Raw genomic sequence first — 17,359 nt, forward strand, 5'->3', positions numbered from 1 at the left:
GTTATTTTAACGTGGTTCTGTATTGGAACTGAATAAGTGGATTCATAAAATTCATAGAGCCGTTGAAAAATCACTTGACTACTCAAATCGCTCACTTGAGGGGTTTCGAATTTATTTCCATCATCAGATATTTGTTACTTCAGCGAATGCTTGGACTTAATACCGCAAGCGAACTGCTTGGTACCAAGCTGGGCAATTACGGAGGCTGAACTCCTGTACATCTTTCGAAGAGAAGTGCTAGCAAGTCAACTGAGAATTGTGTTTAACAGGAAGAATTTAGTTAATAATGTGGTTCCTAATTACGGTTAGCATAAATTCCAGTCCTTAGCTTCGAGGACAAACAGCGTGACCTTTGTTCGTAAAAAGTGAGATTCGCTTGACGTATAAATCTAAGCTTTACGCTGAAGATGGAAATATATCTGAAACTCGTGAAGTAAGTAATTTGAGTGATAAAGTCAGTTTTCACCAGCTCTATGATGTTTTTGAAGCGATCTATTCAGCTCTATTACAGTATTACATTGTAATAAAATCACTGTCGCTTGCCTCCTACGAGCTTTCATGTCTCAACTATATAAACGAGCTACGCTCAATCGGTAGCAGACAACTCTCTCTGTCAGAACATTCTTCCAGTCAGCAGTGTAAGCTCCTCCCCTTTATTGTTCTTTAATTGATGCATTATCTTTGAACACATTGCGTAGCCCGACTCAGTATCATGTAATATGCATACAGTAAAAATTGTAACATATCAACACACTAATCTGAAGGCGTAAATGTGTGATAACCTCATCATTTTAGAAGCTATAAGGTCTGACAGACACGTTTGATGAAACTGGTAACACTTTTTTCACCTCTCTGAAGCACTTTCATTCCCGAAAACAGTAAGGTAAATATTGGTCTCGTTCATCATCCACAACTTGTCCACATGATCATCGTCCTCATTCCCCTTTGGACCAATGTGTTAAGGGGATGATACGCAGAATCTCTTTCAGTTCCGGTACGAAATCCTCATTGCACATGGCAAAAATTTGAAATCATCATGGGGGATTCTGCTTACAGACTATCGAGATAGGTGGAACACCGTGTTATCCACCTCCACCGGGTTCCTTTGTACTGCATATTCATTCTATTTGAAGGTTAATGAATCACATTTCATAGGCTATATTTAAGGTACTGGACCACTACTACCTAACCGAAAAAATTTCTCACACTCCCTCCTTCATCAACATACATCGTTTTCATTTTTAAAGGAGACTGCTGTGCGCTCCACAGCTACCTGACGGGCTCATTCTCACAGGAAGTTTTATTTAACAATTATCTTCTAAATTACAGAAGGGAGAACCGATAGAGGTACTCAAAGTACCCTCTGCCATACACCGTCAGGTGGCTTGCGGAGTATGGATGTAGATGTAGAAAGCTAATAAAATTGCATACGTACACAAGTGCAAGTGAAATATGTAGAATATTCCTTTGTGATCTAAATCTGAAATATTGATACGCAGGAAAAGTAAAGGACGTGTTAAAGATAAACTCAGCCCAAGACTGCCAGAGGTTTATAACATCCATCGTATGTATGACAACAGTTATGCGAAAGAGTCTATACGAACTGCTGTCCATCGCTACGTCGAACACCGGTGGTATCTTAAGAACAGAAGTTTTGATAAATCGAACGAGGACAGTCTAATAAAGATATACAAGATTATGTTAAAACATACGAGAATTCTACCTCATGCGTCGATCAATTGGGACTTTGTGATTAGGGAAACAGTCAAAATTAGACTGTGTAATAACAACTTCAATAGCGACATTAACTATGCGCTTAGCAATGCATGGAAACGTACACTTGATAAAAAAAACCGGTACGGAGGAATAATTTACACTGCCGATAATAATGAGTTGTGATGCTGCAAGCCACGTTGGAGGGAGAGCGCAAACCTAATCTTTGAATACAGAGGGCACTATCTTCGTCCTGTCATCATGACGTCATCTACCCAATCAAAAAAAATGAGAACCTCGCCAGTTTGACGATGGAAATGAAGTAGTAATCGAAAGCGTGGCATTTTACCCGAATTTGAGGTTGTAAGTTAATCGATAACTTTTTAGTCAAGAACGCCGTTCGATAGACTTACCTAACCAGACTAGGTACGACAATGATTAAACAAACTGAAATACGAAGAATAATAAAAGAACATTTCGTTTCAGAAAATCGCTGTTGCCTTTATTTTAATTTTGGATCTTTCTTTCCATGTTTTTGTTCGTAGTAATTTTAGCATTATCAATTCTGCGCCAAAATGTTTTCTCCATGGTGATATTAAAATACTTAAGCCGCACTGCTACAGAAATAACTATACTCTTGAAAGAAATGTATGAGGTGAATTTGTAAATAGTTGGTCAGGTTAATTAATTGTTTGACAAAAGCTGTTTCGTGGTAGTATTTTATTTCACCGAACTAATTCCAGGTGTTGTCCATCATCACATATTTCTCAGAATAACTTACAGCGTACGTTGTAAATTCTTGTGTATCAGTAATTTTTCGCTTGATTGTAATTCGACTTGCCTTATACATAATGTTTTCTAGCGTATCCCAGTGACAACGTTTCGTAATTTTCATGTAATAACACGATTATATATATAGTCAGTAAAGGAATTTTGGAAAATTAATTTTTGTTTCTTAGATCGGTCTATTCGTTTAAAATTAAGTGTTTCGCTGTTTATGCGAAAAATTCTGTTTCTCCCACAAAATTTTTTGGCAATATGTTAGACAGATAGACATGACTCCCGCCATATGGTTTTGTTCTTCTAACTGTGCACTAAACGAAGACAGGGTCGTGTCAGTTAGCTTCACAAGATTTTTAAACCTTCTTTGTGTTTCGTAATATATAATTTGGATACGCTAGAAATCATTACACATAAGGTGAGTCGAATTACACTGAACTGAAAGATCACAAGTACATGAAATTCTGCAAGACACGCTATAAGTAACTTATTATTACAAATATGTGTCCTTAGTGTAATTCAGATACCACTGATGATGTGCAACGCCAGAAACAAGTCGGGTGAAACAAAATACAATAGAAAAACAGCTTTCGCCGAACAATTATTTAATAATATGACATATTTACATTACTGGCCATTAAAATTGCTACACCACGAGGATGACGTGCTACAGACGCGAAATTTAGCCGACAGGAAGAAGATGCTCTGATATGCAAATGATTAGCTTTTCAGAGCATTCACGAAAGGCTGGCGCCGGTGGCGACACCTACAACATACTGAAATGAGGAAAGCTTCCAACCGATTTCTCATACTCAAACAGCAGTTGACCGGCGTTGCCTGGTAAAACGTTGTTGTGATGCCTCGTGTAAGGAGGAGAAATGTATACCATAAGGTTTCCGACTTGGATAAAGGTCGGATTGTAGCCTATCGCGATTGCGGTTTACCGTATCGCCAAATTGCTGCTCGTGTTCGTCGAGATCCAATGACTGTTAGGAGGATATGGAATCGGTGAGTTCAGGAGGGTAATACGGAACGCCGTGCTGGATCCCAACGGCCCTCGTATCACTAGCAGTCGAGATGGCAGGCATCTTATCCGCATGGCTGTTACGGATCGTGCAGTCACGTCTAGATCCCTGAGTCAACAGACGTTTGCAAGACAACAACCATCTGCACGAACAGTTCGACGACGTTTGCAGCAGCATGGAATATCAGCTCGGCGACCATGGCTGCAGTTACCCTTGACGCTGCATCACAGACAGTAGCGACTGCGATGGTGTAACCAACGACGAACAAGGGTACACGAACGGTATAAAACGTCATTTTTTCGGATGAATCCAGGTTCTGTTTACAGCATCTTGATGGTCACATCCGCGTTTGGTGACATCGCGGTGAACGCACATTGGAAGCGTGTATTCGTCATCGCCATACTGGCGTATCACCCGGCTTGATGGTATGGGGTGCCATTGGTTACTCGTCTCGGTCATCTCTTGTTCGCAATTACAGCACCCTGAACAGTGGACGTTACATTTCACATGTGTTACGACCCGTGGCTCTACCCTTCATTCGATCCCTGCGAAACCCTACATTCCAGCAAGATAATGCACGACCGCGTGTTGCAGGTCCTGTACGGGCCTTTCTGGATACAGAAAATGTTCGACAGCTGCCCTGGCCAGCTCGTTCTTCAGATCTCTCGCCAACTTAAAACGTCTGGTCAATGGTGGCAGAGCTACTGGCTCGTCACAATACGCCAGTCACTACTCTTCATGAACTGTGGTATGATGTTGAAGCTGCATGGGCAGCTGTACCTGTACACGCCATCCAAGCTCTGTTTGACTCAATGCCCAGGCGTATCAAGGCCGTTATTACAGCCAGAGGTGGTTGTTCTGGGTACTGATTTCACGGGATCTATGCACCCAAATTGCGTGAAAATGTAATAACATGTCATTTCTAGTATTAAATATTTGTCCAATGAATACCCGTTTATCATCTGCATTTCTTATTGGTATAGCAATTTTAATGGCCAGTAGTGTACAATTTCCGCAAGCTGCAGAGATCAAATGTACATGTCATTCATAACAATTGAATCCTAACTTCACATTGTGGAGGTTGTTCGTGGATAGTTTCATTTTGGTACAAGGAACCCACGGGCTTCGGTTTTCGTCAAAATACCTTCGCAACCGTGAATGAGCTAATAACATGCAATCGCTAAAACGTTCAACACCAAACGTAGGGTAATGCTACAAACCTCATATGAGACTCTGGCACTCTATGTCTGTTGCTGCTGCGTGAACAGGTTCGGCAGAACGCCGTTCGTTAGTTCCCTCTGTCATTGTATTCTGTGAAGCCATACCAGAGATTCATATCGCCCAACTCTTTCCAAATGAACGTATCAGTACTGCTGTGTATCACTGCTGGAAAAACAATCTCGGAACAGACCAGAGCAGTTCTGATTACAAACACGACATATAACCCATACCGTCGACGTCTGCACCGATGACCATATATTTCCACTTTAGCACCGATACCAAGATAAATGTGGGTAAGAAATCAAACGAAATCCAATCACTCTATGACGAGCCACTCGAGATCGTGGGTCCCTAATGCCAAAAACTCAAAATGTATATGTGAAGGCAACACATACAGGGTGTAACAAAAATGCACGGGACAAATTGCAGAACACAATCTTCACACGTAGACGAAGACATTATGTTGTATGAACATGGCTCTGGCAACGCTTTGTTTCCATGTTACAACTCATTCTCTCTCACTCATTAATCATGAGAAACACATGTTGTTGTTGTGGTATTCAGTAATGAGACTGGTTTGATGCAGCTCTCCATGCTACCTTATCCTGTGTAAGCTTCTTCAACTCCCACCACCTACTGCAGCCTACATCCTTCTGAATTTGCTTAGTGTATTCATCTCTTGGTCTCCATCTACGATTTTTACCCTCCACTCTGCCCTCCAGTACTAAATTGGTGATCCCTTGATGCCTCAGAACATGTCCTACCAACCGATCCCTTCTTCTAGTCAAGTTGTGCCACAAACTCCTCTTCTCCCCAATTCTGTTCAATACCTCCTCATTAGTTACGTGATCTCCCATCTAATCTTCAGCATTCTTCTGTAGCACCACATTTCGAAAGCTTCTATTCTCATCTTGTCTAAACTATTTATAGTCCATGTTCCACTTGCATACATGGCTACACTACATACAAATACTTTCAGAAACGACTTCCTGACACTTAAATCAATACTCAATGTTAACAAATTTCTCTTCTTCAGAAATGCTTTCCTTGCCATTCCCAGTCTATATTTTATATCCTCTCTACTTCGACCATCATCAGTTATTTTGCTCCCCAAATAGAAAAACTCCTTTACTACTCATAACTTTTCAAAATCGGCTTGTGTGGGCAGACGTCAATCCTCACGCAACTTTTGAAGCAAATCATCAACAAAAATTTACGGTCAGGGTTTGGGATGACATTGTTTGTAACTGTTTGGGGGGCGGGGGCTCAACAGACAAAGTTACCATGCTTTCGTAGAGAATATTCTATCTGATCTGTTCGGAGAGTCTTCACCGGTGCGACGAAACATGTGCTTCATGCACGTTGGAGCACCTCCTCATTTAATTGTTAATGCCTGTCGGCTTCTAAATAAAAAATTCGGTGAAAGATGTATAGTAACAGCTGGACCAGTAGCCTAGCCTCCACGCTCTCCACTTGACTTTGACTCTGAGGACATTTGAGAGCCGTTGCGTATGGGAAACCAAATACAAGTTGCTCATAGTCACCGTGCTCGTATTACGGAAGGCTGCGAAACCATACGATACATCAGCGCATAAGAGATTTACTACATTTGCCGGTTGATGCATATATCAATGCACACGGGCGGTATATTGAACATCTCGTGTGAGAAAGACTTGCCTGGCGCATTCTGTTCATATGTGTTTCCAATGATTAATGAGCTGGAGAAAATGAGTTGTAACATGGAAACAAAGCGTTTCTACACCCATGTTCATATAACATGATTTGTCCATGTACATGTCAGAAATGTGCCCTGCTGTTTGTGTCGTAATTTGGGTTACACCCTGTACATATAACTGACTTGAGGACAACCAATCGATCACTTCAGCGCAGATGCACACCACGCTCGAGCTCTTACGGGTATCAGCGAAATGCCACTAGTAATGAGGATAAATGGCAGGGGGCACTCTATCAGTAGTGTGTGGATGAGTTCAATATTTGCGTCTGGCGGGAAGCGTGCTAGGACGATCCATATAGAGGCGGGGGCAAGCGTGTCTGGATAGCCTAGTGGTGACCGGCACGGAAGCTCAGCGCGTTCAGTCAGAGGGTTAGCTGCCATCTGTAATAAAAGAACTGAGTGTACAGATTAACGGTGAAATCAGTGTCCACTAGCACCTAATGACGTTAATTCCCTTTTGTCTATACTCAAAATAGGTCCCGTAACAACCTCACAGATTTTGTGGGTGGTGTTCGGTCTCTCCCTGTATACATTTGAAAGAATATAATGTGGGTGTGTGTGACAGAGGAAGAGAAGACGAATAGCTGTTGACATTAAACAGCCACAGTATTTTTTTAATCATCTCTTCCAATCTGTTCCCATAATGTATCATTCCTCATCGAAAATGGTATTACGAGTGTCCATCAAGAAATGTAACCGGTACAAGTTTCGTTGCATTTCACACATACCTATTAATTTCACTTGTAACGCTATACAGGGTGTTTATTTTAACTTGAGACAACAAAATATTCTGAAAACAATGCGTCATACAAAAAATGTGTTCCAGGTGAAAAGTTAATATCAGTAAAGGCGAAATCTGTCTGGGATATATCTAGCTATGTGCCAACCTCCTATCGTGTGTGGATAGGTTCAGATTTGTATTTTACAAATAGGAACCCCCAATTTTATTGAATGTTCGATTTCTTCATCAACAAATACATACGGTTTACTCAAAACATTTTCCATTCCTTGTAGATGGCACTGTAATGAACAAATATCACATGTGTCTGTTTTTACAATTAAGAACCTAGGCATTTCATTCTACGTTTCCTTTAGGATGTAAATGTAAACCCTTGTGTTCTAAACGTTGATATTTACTTTCAAAATCCAGAAGGAACGATGTAGATGTAACAGTTTCTTGTTCCCATCAGAGTGCTTGATTTTGGTTAGCCCCTTGACTCTCACTGTTGGGATGCTTGATTTTGGTGAGCCCCTTGCCTCTCACCGTTCAGGTGCTTGATTTCGTTGAGAGCCGTCCGAAGTGGCCGTGCAGTTCTAGGCGCTACAGTCTGGACCCGAGCGACCGCTACGGTCGCAAGTTCGAATCCCGCCTCGAGCATGTGTGTGTGTGATGTCCTTAGGGGAGTTAGGTTTAATTAGTTCTACGTTCTAGGCGACTGATGACCTCAGAAGTTAAGTGGCACAATGCTCATAGCCATTTCGTTGAGTCACCTTGCCTCACAATTTTGGGGTACTTGATTGCGGTGAGTCCCCTTGCCTCTCACCGTTGTTTAGCTTCATTTCGATGAGTCCCCTTGCCTCTCACCATTGGTGTGCTTGATTTCAGTGAGACCCCTTGCCTCTCACTGTTGGGGTGCTTGATTTCTGTGAGTATCCGCGGCAGGTGTAGATGTCACTATCACTTCATGGACATTTTATCTATCACAATGGTTGTGGTTTGTATTCCGCCGGTAGCCACTTAGTGGCCAGTGCGGGAGTTACTGCGGTTAGATGGAAACACAAACTGAAATAAGTCATGCTGACGGCAGGATCGAGAGTGGCCACAGAAATCAAGCATTCCGATGGTTTGGGGACTCACCAAAATTAACCCCATAGGGAACAGAAAACAATGTTACCATACTAGTAGCTCATATGCTAGAAATATCACTGTCTAAGCATATTATTTGTACTGTACAAACATGTCATCTCTCAGAGCTTGGATGGCGTATACAGGTATAGCTGCCCATGCAGCTTCAACACCATACCACAGTTCATCGTAAATGAAATATGGAATCAAATGCGTCGGTAGTTAATAGCAAAAATATGCACACTTGATATTTGTCGATAACAGCGCCATCTACCACGAAAGGAAAACAGTTATTTGAGTAAAAGGTACGAATTTCTTTGCCTGAATCCGAATGTGCAATAAAAATGGAGAGTTCCCATTTGAAATTATACAGATGACCTCGCCCACGCAGGAGGTACGGTTAGGAGGTAGCCGGATGTATAACGGACAGATGCCCCCTTTATTAATATTACACTACTGGCCATTAAAATTGCAACACCAAGAAGAAATGCAGATGATAAACGGGTTTTCAATGGACAAATATATTATACTATAACTGACATGTGATTATATTTTCACGCAATTTGGGTGCATAGATCCTGAGAAATCAGTACGCACAACAACCACCTCTGGCCGTAATAACGGCCTTTATACTCTTGGGCATTGAGTCAAACAGAGCTTGGATGGCGCATACAGGTACAGCTGCCCATGCAGCTTCAACACCATACCACAGTTCATCAAGAGTAGTGACTGGCGTATTGTGACGAGCCAGTTGCTCGGCCACCATTCACCAGACGTTTTCAATTGGTGAAAGATCTGGAGAATGTGCTGGCGAGGGCAGCAGTCGAACATTTTCTGTATCCAAAAAGGCCCGTACAGGACCTGCAACATGCGGTCGTGCATTATCTTGCTGGAATGTAGGGTTTCGCAGGGATCGAATGAAGGGTAGAGCCACGTGTAAAATGTAACGTCCACTGTTCAGAGTGCTGTAAATGCGAACAAGAGATGACCGAGACGAGTAACCAATGGCACCCCATACCATCAAGCCGGGTGATACGCCAGTATGGCGATGACGAGTACACGCTTCCAATGTGCATTCACGGCGATGTCGCCAAACACGGATGAGACCATCAAGATGCAGTAAACAGAACCTGGTTTCATCAGAAAAAATGACGTTTTGGCTATTCGTGCACCCAGGTTCGTCGTTGAGTACACCACCGCAGGCGCCCGTGTCTGTGATGCAGCGTCAAGGGTAACCGCAACCATGCTCTCCCAGCTGATAGTCCATGCTGCTGCAAACGTCGTCGAACTGTTCGTGCAGATGGCTGTTGTCTTGCAAACGTCCCCATCTGTTGACTCATGGATCGAGACGTGGCTGCAGGATCTGTTACAGCCATGCGGATAAGATGCTTGTCATCTCGATCCCTAGGGAAACGTGGCCGTTGGGATGTAGCACGGCGTTTCGTATTACCTTCCTGAACCCACCGATTCCATATTCTGCTCACAGTCATTGGATCACGACCAACACGAGCAGCAATGTCGCAATACGATAAACCGCAATCGCGGTAGCCTACAATCTGACCTTTATCAACGTCGGATACGTGACGATACGCATTGCTCCTCCTTACACGAGGCATCACAACAACGTTTCACCAGGCAACGCCAGTCAGCTGCAGTTTGTGTATGAGAAATCTGTTCGAAACATTCCTCATGTCAGCACGTTGAAGGTGTCGCCACCGGCGCCTACCTTATGTGAATGGTCTGGAAAGCTAATGATTTGCACATCACAGCATCATCTTCCTGTCAGTTAAATTTCGCGTCTGTAGCATGTCATCTTCGTGGTGTAGCAATTTTAATGGCCAGTGGTGTAGCTCTACACCCAAAATTTAATTGTTTCAAATTGAACACTCTGTATATGGTAAACCACTGGCCGCGTGGCGATAAGAGCAATTGTAACGATTACAGATAACGATGATAAGAGCTTTGTGTAATGCGATGAAGAATGGATAATTGTGCACACGTGCAGTTTCATGTTGATTCTCTCAGTATCTATTGCCTTGTTAGAGAAATAACCATAATACACACATCGAGAGAAGGCCCCATACAGATACCCAGTGTTCAGCCACGATGCACATAAGGCTGCCACGACACTAAGTGAAAGCCATAGCTGTCCAAAACTGTGCCGTAGATAAACGCGTTACACGAGTGGTTCAGATACACGAGCGATACTCTCGTTCCAAGCGCCCTCGGTTTCCGGCAGGACTGTATAATGTTTTTTTATTACTCAAAGTTACAGAAAAACAAATTCACTCAAATCATCTATCGGTGCCCACGTTTCGAAAAAGGTGGTTTATAGACGAGATCTCCTCGAGTTATCAGCAGAGCTGTGGTCTTCGCTTAAGGATGACGAGAAGGAAACCCGTCGGAATACTGCGACACGCCGGCCGCCGTGGCCGAGCGGTTCTAGGCGCTTCAGTCTGGAACCGTGCGACCGCTACGGTCGCAGGTTCGAATCCTGCCTCGGACATGGAATTCCGTGATATCCGTGGGTTAGTTAGGTTTAAGTAGTTCTAAGTCTAGGAGACTCATGACCTCAGATGTTAAGTCCCATAGTGCTTAGAGCCATTTGAACCATTTGACCCGATATTGCGACAACACGACGCCACGGCTCAGTTGCTGACCGGAGAAGATTTCATTAACGAAACTCGATAAGAAACCTTGCATTCTCCTACATGTCGCTTATTTTTACGAAATTTAAGGTTTCTTGAGGTTTTGTTTCATTTTTAGTTAGTTGTCAAGCTGATAATTCATTTCACGACATCTCAACAAAAGCAGTAGACATGTCAAACCTCCAAGAGATGTTGAAGTCCGCTGTCGTTTTTATTGTGCACAGCACAATGTTACTACTAAATGTTTGAATATGCCAAGTTTAAAATGTCGTTAGAGACCCGCTGTTGACTGCACGGGCTTCTCTCGCTGTGCGAGGCTTAATTTCCCTTCCCTTCTGAAGGAGAGGCGTCACTCATTTCAATAAAAGCGACACGTGACGCCAGAGAACAAATGATCAGATAATCTGCATGTATATGACGCCGGAAGGCGCGTGCAACCAGTAATGGCCGTGGACATTACGGGCGCCAGGGAACGCGAGCATCGCTGCTCCCTCGTCCTTCTAGGGACCAGTCTTCGCCTTTATGTCATCGATTAGTAATCTGTCACAAGTATCGAAGTATGCGGATACCAGCCATTTCGAAAGTCGCCCCGTTGTCTATGAAACCGTGTTCCGTGAGTAGGGAACGATTGTTGACGACTCTTTCTGCCGTACAGATGAGCAAAAGTGCATACACTTTCAACAATAGAGAGATTTACCAAAATTATTGTCTTCTAATTTTCACCTAAAAAGAGAACTTCTCTTGCCTGAACGGCTATAACGGAATAACATTATTTTACAATACGTACATGCGGCTGTTATGGCACCCAGAAAGGTCATTTACACAATCTGATCAATTGTATCCGGACAGCTATTAGTCGACATTAATAAGGGAAAGTGTCCACGTGTCACCTGTATGATGGCTTCAACTTTTCTGCGGACACTTTAAGTGGTTTGTGTGAATATCTGTGGAGAAATGGCAATTCATTCTTCCTCAAGCCCCTAAACCACATTAACTAATGATGTTAGACGCGGGGTTGTGTAGGGAAGCCGGTCCATTTTGCGGTCGCTGTTGTCCGTAAACCATTGTCTAGTACATGCTGCTTTATGACAGTGTGCATTTAGTGCTCATAAAATCCGTCATCGTCTTCGAAATGTTCCCTCTAGCGTATGCAGTACACATGGCTTAAAATGTGTTCATATCCATCAGCATTCAGCGTTGTTTTTAGGGAAGCAGTGGTTGGGAAGGGAGTGAAACAGGCTTGTAGCCTCTCCCCAATGTTATTCAATCCGTATATTGAGCAAGCAGTAAAGGAAACAAAAGAAAAATTCGGAGTAGCTATTAAAATCCATGGAGAAGAAACAAAAACTTTGTGGTTCACCGATGACATTGTAATTCTGTCAGAGACAGCAAGCGACTTGGCAGTGGATAGTGTCTTGAAAGGAAGATATAAGATGAACATCAACAAAAGCAAAACGAGGTTAATGGAATGTAGTGGAATTAAGTCGGGTGATGCTGAGGGAATTAGATTAGGAAATGAGACACTTAAAGTAGTAAAGGAGTTTTGCTATTTGGGGAGCAAAATAACTGATGATGGTCGAAGTAGAGAGGATATCAAATGTAGGCTGGCAATGGCAAGGAAAGCGTTTCTGAAGAAGAGAAATTTGTTAACATCCAGTATTGATTTAAGTGTCAGGAAGTCATTTCTGAAAGTATTCGTATGGAGTGTAGCCATGTATGGAAGTGAAACATGGACGATAAATAGTTTGGAGAAGAAGAGAATAGAAGCTTTCGAAATTTGGTGCTACAGAAGAATGCTGAAGATTAGATGGGTGGATTATATAAGTAATGAGAAGGTATTGAATAGAATTGGGGAGAAGAGGAGTTTGTGGCACAACTTGACAAGAAGAAGGGGTGGGTTGGTAGGACATGTTCTGAGGCATCAAGGGATCACCAATTTAGTATTTGAGGGCAGCCTGGAGGGTAAAAATCATAGAGGGAGACCAAGAGATGAATACACTAAGCAAATTCAGAAGGATGTACGTTGCAGTAGGTATTGGGAGATGAAGAAGCTTGCACAGGATAGAGTAGCACAGAGAGCTGCATCAAACCAGTCTCAGTACTGAAGACCACAACAACAACAACAACAACAACGGGAACACACCCTAACGAGGAAAAAAACTCCCGTACCACAATACACCTCGTCTGAGCTTTACAGTTGGCACTACACCTCATGGCAGTAATGTTCTCTAGCCGTTCGCCAAAACCAAACCTGTAGGATTCCCACAGATTATAGCGTGCTTCGTCATTCCAAATCACTCGTTTCCCGTCACACACCTTCCAATCGCTGCGCTCTTTGCATCACCCCAGTCGTCCCTTAGCTCTGACAGAAATCCGCGGCTTTTGATGAGGTGCTCGGCCGTTGCATCGCATTCCTTTTGATTCCCTGCGCACGCAACTGCGGACAGCAATTTTTGTCTCACGAGTAATTCCTTCCGCTGATATCATGCGATTTTTGCAACCACCCACCGCAATGCTCGACGGTCCCTCTCCCAACGTACATTAGGTCTGCCTGATGTCACTTTAGCTGTGGTTGTTTCTTCGCGTTTCGACTTCAAAGCTACGTCATCAGCGTTTGACATAGACTGCTAGAGAAGGCGTGAAATGTCCTTGTTGCTTTTGTTACCCAGGTGACATCCAGTGACTAGGCCACGTTCGAAGACACTGAACTCTTCTGTTAGACGTGTAGTGATGTTTACGATGAAATACTGGTGTCCCGACAATTTTGAACAGACAGTACGTCTAAATGTCTGCATTTATGTGGGACATGTGTTTGGAGATTAACTATTCTAGAGGCTGTACAGGGCGCAGAAAATGTACGGCACGCATTGCAGGACACATTCCTCATATGTAAGCCAATAAATTACGTTATTTGAGAGTTGTCCATACGTAGAGTTGTCATGATGCGTGGTACTTACGACAGTTAGACATATGTTCTTCTTCGAAGAACAACTAACCAGTATTATTTCTTTCGTGAATGCTTGAATTTAGATGTGCACAACTGCTACATTTCATCCCCTTCGGAATATCGCCTTTATTCATCCTCATTCTTACATCGACTGTTACGTTTTTGTTCTTGAGATCTCCGTCAATTGGACACTTGAAAAATAACTATCAATTTTAACATATCTGACTCTACTAGAACGGCCTTCTCTGTGGCAAGCCCCACTTTTTCTGGCGTGGCTCATCTGGTTGTCTTCTTTTACACACGCTCCCATTAGCTTCGCACATCCAGAATATTTTCATTCCATACTTTCTAGGCCCCCCCCCCCCCCATGAACCATGGACCTTGCCGTTGGTGGGGAGGCTTGCGTGCCTCAGCGATACAGATAGCCGTACCGTAGGTGCAACCACAACGGAGGGGTAACCGTTGAGAGGCCAGACAAACGTGTGGTTCCTGAAGAGGGGCAGCAGCCTTTTCAGTAGTTGCAAGGGCAACAGTCTGGATGATTGACTGATCTGGCCTTGTAACAATAACCAAAACGGCATTGCCGTGCCGGTACTGCGAACGGCTGAAAGCAAGGGGAAACTACAGCCGTAATTTTTCCCGAGGGCATGCAGCTTTACTGTATGATTACATTATGATGGCGTCCTCTTGGGTAAAATATTCCGGAGGTAAAATAGTCCCCCATTCGGATCTCCGGGCGGGGACTACTCAAGAGGATGTGGTTATCAGGAGAAAGAAAACTGGCGTTCTACGGATCGGAGCGTGGAATGTCAGATCCCTTAATCGGGCAGGTAGGTTAGAAAATTTAAAAAGGGAAATGGATAGGTTGAAGTTAGATATAGTGGGAATTAGTGAAGTTCGGTGGCAGGAGGAGCAAGACTTCTGGTCAGGTGACTACAGGGTTATAAACACAAAATCAAATAGGGGTAATGCAGGAGTAGGTTTAATAATGAATAGGAAAATAGGAATGCGGGTAAGCTACTACAAACAGCATAGTGATCGCATTATTGTGGCCAAGATATATACGAAGCCCACACCTACTACAGTAGTACAAGTTTATATGCCAACTAGCTCTGCAGATGACGAAGAAATTGAAGAAATGTATGATGAAATAAAAGAAATTATTCAAATTGTGAAGGGAGACGAAAATTTAATAGTCATGGGTGACTGGAATTCGAGTGTAGGAAAAGGGAGAGAAGGAAACATAGTAGGTGAATATGGATTGGGGGACAGAAATGAAAGAGGAAGCCGCCTGGTAGAATTTTGCACAGAGCACAACATAATCATAACTAACACTTGGTTTAAGAATCATGAAAGAAGGTTGTATACATGGAAGAACCCTGGAGATACTAAAAGGTATCAGATAGATTATATAATGGTAAGACAGAGATTTAGGAACCAGGTTTTAAATTGTAAGACATTTCCAGGGGCAGATGTGGACTCTGACCACAATCTATTGGTTATGACCTGTAGATTAAAACTGAAGAAACTGCAAAAAGGTGGGAATTTAAGGAGATGGGACCTGGATAAACTAAAAGAACCAGAGGTTGTACAGAGATTCAGGGAGAGCATAAGGGAGCAATTGACAGGAATGGGGGAAATAAATACAGTAGAAGAAGAATGGGTAGCTTTGAGGGATGAAGTAGTGAAGGCAGCAGAGGATCAAGTAGGTAAAAAGACGAGGGCTAGTAGAAATCCTTGGGTAACAGAAGAAATATTGAATTTAATTGATGAAAGGAGAAAATATAAAAATGCAGTAAGTGAAACAGGCAAAAAGGAATACAAACGTCTCAAAAATGAAATTGACAGGAAGTGCAAAATGGCTAAGCAGGGATGGCTAGAGGACAAATGTAAGGATGTAGAGGCCTATCTCACTCAGGGTAAGATAGATACCGCCTACAGGAAAATTAAAGAGACCTTTGGAGATAAGAGAACGACTTGTATGAATATCAAGAGCTCAGATGGAAACCCAGTTCTAAGCAAAGAAGGGAAAGCAGAAAGGTGGAAGGAGTATATAGAGGGTCTATACAAGGGCGATGTACTTGAGGACAATATTATGGAAATGGAAGAGGATGTAGATGAAGATGAAATGGGAGATATGATACTGCGTGAAGAGTTTGACAGAGCACTGAAAGACCTGAGTCGAATCAAAGCCCCCGGAGTAGACAATATTCCATTGGAACTACTGACGGCCGTGGGAGAGCCAGTCCTGACAAAACTCTACCATCTGGTGAGGAAGATGTATGAGACAGGTGAACTACCCTCAGACTTCAAGAAGAATATAATAATTCCAATCCCAAAGAAAGCAGGTGTGGACAGATGTGAAAATTACCGAACTATCAGCTTAATAAGTCACAGCTGCAAAATACTAACACGAATTCTTTACCGACGAATGGAAAAACTAGTAGAAGCCAACCTCGGGGAAGATCAGTTTGGATTCCGTAGAAACACTGGAACACGTGAGGCAATACTGACCTTACGACTTATCTTAGAAGAAAGATTAAGGAAAGGCAAACCCACGTTTCTAGCATTTGTAGACTTAGAGAAAGCTTTTGACAATTTTGACTGGAATACTCTCTTTCAAATTCTAAAGGTGGCAGGGGTAAAATACAGGGAGCGAAAGGCTATTTACAATTTGTACAGAAACCAGATGGCAGTTATAAGAGTCGAGGGGCATGAAAGGGAAGCAGTGGTTGGGAAGGGAGTAAGACAGGGTTGTAGCCTCTCCCCGATGTTGTTCAATCTGTATATTGAGCAAGCAGTAAAGGAAACAAAAGAAAAATTCGGAGTAGGTATTAAAATTCATGGAGAAGAAATAAAAACTTTGAGGTTCGCCGATGACATTGTAATTATGTCAGAGACAGCAAAGGACTTGGAAGAGCAGTTGAATGGAATGGACAGTGTCTTGAAAGGAGGATATAAGATGAACATCAACAAAAGAAAAACAAGGATAATGGAATGTAGTCTAATTAAGTCGGGTGATTCTGAGGGAATTAGATTAGGAAATGAGGCACTTAAAGTAGTAAAGGAGTTTTGCTATTTGGGGAGCAAAATAACTGATGATGGTCGAAGTAGAGAGGATATAAAATGTAGGCTGGCAATGGCAAGGAAAGCGTTTCTGAAGAAGAGAAATTTGTTAACATCCAGTATTGATTTAAGTGTCAGGAAGTCATTTCTGAAAGTATTCGTATGAAGTGTAGCCATGTATGGAAGTGAAACATGGACGATAAATAGTTTGGACAAGAAGAGAATAGAAGCTTTCGAAATGTGGTGCTACAGAATAATGCTGAAGATTAGATGGGTAGATCACATAACTAATGAGGAAGTATTGAATAGGATTGGGGAGAAGTTTGTGGCACAACTTGACCAGAAGAAGGGATCGGTTGGTAGGACATGTTCTGAGGC

At 42.7% G+C, this 17,359-nt stretch overlaps 1 protein-coding gene across 1 annotated transcript in view; it reads left to right on the forward strand.

The window, feature by feature from the left end:
• Positions 1-17,359, forward strand: part of LOC124606854 (delta-sarcoglycan) — a 450,590-nt gene that overhangs the window by 389,373 nt on the left and 43,858 nt on the right. The window lies entirely within an intron of this gene.

Source organism: Schistocerca americana, chromosome 3, assembly GCF_021461395.2.
Source record: "Schistocerca americana isolate TAMUIC-IGC-003095 chromosome 3, iqSchAmer2.1, whole genome shotgun sequence".
NCBI classification, from domain to species: domain Eukaryota; kingdom Metazoa; phylum Arthropoda; class Insecta; order Orthoptera; family Acrididae; genus Schistocerca; species Schistocerca americana.